At 37.2% G+C, this 7,555-nt stretch overlaps 1 long non-coding RNA gene across 5 annotated transcripts; it reads right to left on the bottom strand.

Moving 5' to 3' along the window:
• Positions 1 to 4,090: 4,090 nt before the first annotated feature.
• Positions 4,091 to 6,548, bottom strand: LOC148157627 (uncharacterized). Of its 5 annotated transcripts, none has more exons than XR_015764245.1 (6): positions 6,251 to 6,548; positions 5,138 to 5,226; positions 4,931 to 5,048; positions 4,687 to 4,754; positions 4,497 to 4,612; positions 4,091 to 4,397 (listed from the first exon to the last, which is right to left on the bottom strand). It is a non-coding gene; the product is annotated as an uncharacterized LOC148157627 (long non-coding RNA). The 5 variants fall into 5 exon arrangements; XR_015764243.1 differs by lacking the exon at positions 6,251 to 6,548 and adding an exon at positions 5,836 to 5,897 and having other exon boundaries at positions 5,138 to 5,247; XR_015764244.1 differs by lacking the exon at positions 6,251 to 6,548 and adding an exon at positions 5,836 to 5,888.
• Between the last annotated feature and the right edge of the window lie 1,007 nt (positions 6,549 to 7,555).

The following is a 7,555-nucleotide window of genomic DNA, read 5'->3' as shown; positions in this document are numbered from 1 at the left end:
TAAGCGTTTTTACCAAAAGACCAGCCTTTGAGCTCTCTGCTGCTCTCAAGTTTCTGAAAAGACATTTTTCAGTCTGAGGAAGACCTGAGCTGCAGGTCACATATCTGACAAATCAGAAATAGACTGCAAACATTGGAAAGGAAACAAAGTTTGTCTGGAAAAGCTCAGCATTGCTAAATATTATCCCCTTATTAATAAATCCCAAAAAACAGACAATTACAGTGAATCCTTTGTTTGGTGGGAGCGGTGTAATGTTGCTAAGTACTAGAATTTTTTTTTAGGAATAATCACTTTTTTATTGTTTCTGTGTGAATTAATTTGTATATTAATTAATTTCTCACATGCAGTCATTCATACACTACTGACTCATCCAGAAATTGTTCATTATGATTTCATTGAAACTATTGATCTCAACTTCTGTGTGGCCTTGTTGTTAAAACATAGCTCTGTCAGGTTATGACAAATGGCACGCCGTTGGATCCGATTGTGTTTAAGAAAAAAAAAAAGAGGAAAAGAACAATCCCTTGTCTAATCAGTAAGTCATTGTAACTTGCTGTAATAAATATGTTATTACTTTTCTATTTTGACATAGCAATTTGACACAAGAGGGTAGAGCTGCTTTGACAATACAAACACAGTTGGGTGTTTTTCCCTGCAGCAGTTTCTAAGAGTCTGCAGTCTTGGAAGGCATGAAAACAACCCCAGCTACTGGTGTGCTTATACTGTTTTCTGGTCTTGTATTGATCCACTTAAATAATAAAGCTCCCAGTGAGCTGGCTGGGGTTACCTTTCTGGTTGTTAGCAGTAGCTGGCAGAGTGTGAAAGAGGGGTGGATTCACAAGCAATGAATGACAGCAGCAACTTGATCATAAGAACACAGAAGACGACGCTGAATTTAAGAATAAACCTGAGTCCCTTCATCTATAATTAGTGGCTCTTGCTTATTTTCTTTGCAGTTTCCAAACTGTTATTGAGTAATCACCCGGATTCATTTGGAGATGAATCTAAATCCACACCCAATTTCATATCATCATGCATAAACACCTGATTACACGACATGTAAACATCACATTGTTACATAGGAGCCTCTACAGGGGAGAGAGTAAAATGTACAGTAAAAGTAGGTCGTATTTGGGCCTCCAGCACCAACTCAAGTTGAACAAGAAATACGACCGGCTTTCATTTAACATGCTGTCTTAAAGACGAGAGAGAAAAGAAAGAAATAACACTATAAATATTGTAGGACTTGCACTTGTTGAAGTGAGGCACCCATTTTTAACTTTGTATGTGCTTGTATGAAGAACAAGTGTGTTTTCTCTCAACTTTGTCTCTCCGTAGAACATCCAATTTGCCTTGTGTATGTTTACCCACATCTGCAGAACTTTTGCTGCCAGTCACTTCATGTTCTCTATTTCTATAGAACATCTACTTGGCCTGGTGATTCTGTGTTTAATCGTGTCTCCTCACAGGAAGAGGCCATCAGCTGAGCTATTTCTGATGAAGATATTTTTCACAGATTATTCTGCTTACCTTGTTTCTTTCCTCATGAAACCATGTCCTCTCTATTTCACCACACAGAGCAGTCTTTCTCAATGTTGGGACTCCAGGATGGAGGACATTTTCAAAGAATCTACCTGCCCAGTTTTGTGTCCATGTTAAGTGTTTTGGTTGGGGAGAAAAAAAATCACTCTCAAAATTTTACAGAGCAGGTGAAGTAAAAAAAGAAAGAAAGAAAAACAGACGAAAAAGATGAAGAAGAAAAATAAATTGTTTTGAACAAATACAGTGCAAATAAACCTGGTGTTTTTCCTGTGTATCTCTGTTAACAGAGATGCAAAATGGTGCTGACATTCTTTTTTTGTTCTTTTATTGGGTAAAAAAGTTTAATTAATCTGAATTAAGTTATTGATATCCTTCCAAACAAATCTGATGTCTATCAAGAATATGTTTATAGCTGTAGGGTTTCTGATATAATTATTCACCATGAGTTCTGAAGTATGATGTGTATTATTACACTTTTCATCACAAAAACATGCTGCTTTTATGCTTCATGAAGATGAATACTTAATTTTAGGTGACTTACAGTGTCATGCAGAGCGGCATCCTCCATTTCCTTTTTGGAACTTGAGCTTATAATAAGCACAACTATTACATGCTTGACAGCCCCACTATCAAAAACAGCTTGGAAATTTAGTGCTCAGAGCAAATTTTTGACATTGCTGGATATTAGTGTCTGGTTTGTATGCAGCCGTAACCCCAACCTCCGAATGTGACACCAAAACTAAGGAATTACAGTAGTAAGAAACTCCCTCAGGCTATTCCCTCAGAACAGCTTTCAAGCTGCACCGCTGCTCTCGTGTGTCTTTCGATGCTAATGAGATGGTAATCTGAGTGAGGGTCAGCTGTGCTAAATGCCAATCATAGACATCAATCATATCCCTTGAGCCACTGGCAGGCACAGTGCTGCATTTTCCAAACTATTCGTTTCCTAATTGAATTCCCTCAACAGCCTCGGAGTCCATCAAGAAACAGTGGAGGTCAGCCTGTGCACAATTTGTAATTCACTCGGGGTTTTTTTACGATCTGAAAGGCACAAGTAATGACTGTGACCAAGAGGAGCTGCTGTTGTGTTACAAATAGGGAAAGTGAGAAGCAGTGTGGCCTGTAGTCATGGCAGAGGCTCTTTATCCACGGTGATAAACTCCTCCTGCCACAAAGAACCAGTACCCAAGGATACAAGAGGTGGTATCCAACACTGGTGTCATCCAGGATTGATCCATTCTCCAACTGGGGCAGGCTCTAGTAATTACACTGGAGAGTGCCAAAGTTACATCCATTCCTTGCAAACAACCAAGGACAGTGCAGCTGGCAGTTCAATTAAAGGATCTCTCTCTATTAGCTGTAACTTTAGGCTTTTAATTAACAGTGGCAGAGGAGTGCTCCACTGTCATTTTGTCTTCAAATTAGAAACGGTGAATACTGGAAATGTGCTGTACCCTTAAAAGAACATATTGGCACAAAGGTAATCAAATTTGGCTCAGAGAATGATAGACATATGGTATCAGTGTTACATTACAAAAAACTTTTCAGGAAGAATTTTGGATTTTGTGACTATAATTGAACTTGTTCAAAAGGCACAAAGGTGACTTTAAATGTACAACAAATTAAAACTTAATTTGATTTTTAAGACTTTAAAAAAATACTTTAAAATAATAATTTTCATGCATCTTTAACGTTTACATTATATTACCTTGAAGTTACAATTGTTAATGTCTTTTTTTGAATTTTATATGACAGGTCAATAGAATATACAACTTGAGCAATAAAGCAAATAATGAACCACAGTTAATTTGTGATGCATCAAAATCATCCATCATTCCTTCGTTTATACCTGCTTATCTTTGCATAAAAATATATCTTCAGCAAAGTCACTTTTTTGTACTCATGCTAAGATAACATAGCTTTCTAGCCTCCATGTGCCTTTTTATCTCGCAGGACCTAAACTGTAATCCCAGTGTTTTGGCGAACATCTTTTCCACATTGCCTCCCAAAATACTGTCAGGCTTTTCCCTGGGATTAGAGTTCATTGCACAAGATGTGCCAACTGACAGTGTCCATGGATTTGGCGAGGCTTCACATTACACGATGTCCTTTGTCAGAGCTGCATAAACCGAGTCATGATTTGAAACATGTCGGTGGAGAGCAGCTTGTGACAGCTTGATAAATCCTATAAGTATCTGATCACATCTAAAACCCAAGCAATCTATAGCCAGTCCCACAAAGGATCAAACACAGTAAAAACTGCTGGGTTAAAAATAACCCAATACGTAACCCAGCGCTGGGTCAAATATGGACCGACCCAACGCTGGGTTGTTTTAACCCAACTGGGTTGGGTTGAGGGTTTGACCCAGCACATTGGGTCATGGCAACTAACCAAACGTTGGGTTAAATTGACTTGTTTAAATTGGTTAAACTGACCCAAAATTGGGTTGAAATTCATAACCCAACACAAGGGTTATTATACCACTATAGTTGGGTTAAAAAAAATTATTTTAAATTTCACTATATAAAAACAGGATTAAAAGACATATGAATTTAAAGCTTCTTTTATTTCCACATGATACATATATAGAGCCAGCAATTTCATTTACAAAAGTTACAAAACATAAGTAGTTAAATCACTTCAATTCATTTGGCTACAACTCCAGAAGTATCTGTTACTCCATATTAGAAAACATTTAATGAAAAAAAGTCTGTTTTAAAGCAAACTACAAGTAAACCTTTCAGCCATTAAACAAGGAGCATTTTTAACGACACTTTAGCATTTTGCCTGTCTCCCTGCATGAGGACATACAGGTTGTCACATTTTGTAGATGCACCACCAGGTTTGTCCCAACCTGATGGAGAGAGAAGACAGAAAATAACAGGCCATTAGTGATGAACTTATATAAACAGCAAACAATTTGAGCATGATTCAGAGATGAATGTTGACTTACAGGCTGGATATCAATGAAACCCTCTGAACTTCCAGGTTGATGGATCTGAAACTCTTCTCCCAAATGTGTAAGTAGGGAGGAGCACTGGCAGCAGCTGCAGGGCTACATCATCTTGTCTGCATGGGAAACATAAGCTTGTGTTAAAATGTTAAATGTTAACAGTTTATAAACATCTCTTGAGCTTCAATACCTTAAGGGAGAAAATTCATGTTGTTGAGAAGACGGCCGCTCCTTTCTCTTCTTGGCCATACAAAAGATCTTCGTTGAGAACAAGAGAGAGAAGCACAAAAACAGGCCTTTAGTGAATTTAAAGGTAAAGGGCTACATTCTCAAAAACTAATTTCTGACTGATTCTAGTTTAACACAAAACCTCACTATTGAATGTGATGCACTTAAACAATCTGAGCATTATTCAGAGATGAAGGTTGACTTACAGGCTGGATATCAATGAAAACATCTGAATTTCCAGGTTGATGGATCTGAAACTTCTCCCAAATTAGTAAGGTGGAGCAGGAAGGAGTACTGGCAGCAGCTGCAGGACTACATCATCTTCTGTATCAAACATAAGTTAGTGTTAAAATGTTACAGTAACTAAAAAGCATGACAACATTTTAGAGAACATTTCTTCTGAGCTTCAATACCTTGAGGGAGCAGACTCATGTTCTTGGTCATGCAGAAGGTCTTCGTTGAGAACGAGGAGTTTGGGTTTCGCTTAATTCTCCTGAAGATCCTGGATGTAAAATTACAAAATCTATCAGAAAAGACAAAATCACAAATCAAACTTTAATGACTGAATTAAATCTTATAGCTGTCTCAACTGCAAATAACTTGTAATTAGCCAGCAATTTCAAATGTTCAGAGTAATTTTATGTTCCTAAAAATAAATATAGCACTTAATAAAATAAAATGACATAATTTAATTTAGAAGTAAAACTTAACACAAACTTAGTGCTGAATAACTTTCAGCACCAACTTTAAATAGATGTATTTGTAATTAATACCGTAGTAACAATAATAATAAAATGAGCAAACATTAACATTAGATATTGTCTTAGTTTTGCTTTTAATTCGTTGCCTAAAACCAGCGGGAGTTTGAAAGCAATGTGCCGGGAGACGGTCGTTCTCTCTCGGCTTAACGAGCCGCTCCGCCCGGTCAACTGACAGAGGGCGAGACGAGCCGGCGGCTGGAGGGGAGCGATAAGTGCGAACACGTCCGAGCATGTTTGTAATTAAGCTATATGTTAATAAACCGAGCGCATAATTCAGGTTTACACAACTAATTTATCGCCTAATAACTTTGCAAAAGTTATTTTATTTTCAAAAAGCATAATATACCCACATTATTAAAGCTCTTCTCGCTCTCCTCCGCCATTACTGCTGGTGTTCGAACACGTAGCCTCAGCCCGCTAAGGATGCGCGCGCATATTGCAAAAATCAGGGGACAAACCGTCAAGTACCTTTTCTTTTAAAACTAAATCGATTTTTAAAAATTTGACTATGTTAAGTTACGAACAAATATGATTGAGGTTATATTAAAAACTGAATTTAATTTACTTGACAAATTGTGCCCTTCCCCTTCATCTATTTTTTCCCCAACATCCGTATTGTAGCAACACCGAAGCTCTTTGTCAGAGGAACCTACCGTAATAAACATTTTAAATAACCATAAAAATAAATATCAAACATGTTTGAAATAAATTCAATTTATGTATAAAATTCTATAAACGTTGAAACTTTATCTTCTTTTTACTTACCATGTCTTATTTCAAAGTAGAGGAGAAGTCCGTTATGCAATGTTCACAGTCATGTTGAAAATGGAGGCTTGTGAAGAGGGGCGTGGCTTCTTCCAAGTTTCATCTTTAACCCAACCGTTTGGGTAAATCTACCCACCCAACTCCTGGCCCAACAGAAGTGTGCAAGATGTAGACTTCCGATAAATTTCTGACCCAACTCATGAGTTATGAATTTTGACCCAATATTTGGTCAAACTAACCCAACCTATGACCCAACAGCTTCAACCCAGAAATTGGGTTATGAAAATAACCCAGCATTTTTTACTGTGAAGCAAAAGTACGCAGATGTTGCAGACGCCTATGAAACACGGTAACTAATAACTGGATAGGATTTTACATGGAGCGAAGAAGTTATATTCAGATTTTTTAGGAACTGGACACCAGAACAGACACTTGAGAGAGAATTTGTGGCAGGCATAAATGTTTCAGTTTTTAGGTGGTGACACAGTTGGATGTTTCTTGCTCTAGTGAATTACAGGACTACAATGTCTGAGTTATTATTCAGTGCTGAAATGTCCCAAAGCAAAGTAGCATCAAGTGACTGCCTCAGTCACAGAACAGAGTTGCAACAAAGAATGAAACATCAAGGCTTCAGATTCTTCTCCTAGACTTTAAAGGGATTTCAGAGGAAAGAATTGGTTTGTCAAAGTTGAGAGAGAAAGAAAAAGACTCCAAAGAAGCCCACATTAAACTTCCAATGTGTCTCGACTCCAGTGGACACAACAAAATATTTACAAAAGAATCTCCAAGCAGCAGACCTTATTCTTCAACTTACACTTTGGACAATGTCAAATTCTTCCAGAGGGGGAGAAAAAAATATATATATATAGGTAGATGTTATAGCTTGATTTTATGACATTTTTACACTAAATCATTTCAGCAGCAGTGTCTACAATTCAAATCTGCTTTTCCTTTTGCACATAATTAGTTAACTAAAATCAGTTTCCCCCAATTTGAGGACTGAAGCATTACATAATAAGCAACAGCAAACATTAGAAGTCAGATCTGTTAATATTTTTGGCAGAAATTCCTTCTCCACATGGAAAATTAAAAGAAACCAGAGGATCTAGGAGAGTAACAGAAAACCAACAGTACTAGCAGTCATGAGATGCATGCTGCTGATTTGGTGTAAACAAATCACTAATTGATAGAATAATGTTCAAATAGAAGGACTGAAACTGGTTCTAAAATCACATCCAGATCACAGCAAAAAGAAAAATAAGTTATTTGTTGATTAGTGTAAATAAAGATATGTATTAAAGGGTA

Source organism: Poecilia mexicana, unplaced genomic scaffold, assembly GCF_051168715.1.
Source record: "Poecilia mexicana isolate PSO_F unplaced genomic scaffold, ASM5116871v1 scaffold_9, whole genome shotgun sequence".
NCBI lineage: Eukaryota > Metazoa > Chordata > Actinopteri > Cyprinodontiformes > Poeciliidae > Poecilia > Poecilia mexicana.
Note: the sequence above shows the minus strand (reverse complement) of the source record. Positions and strands in the feature narration are given on the sequence as shown.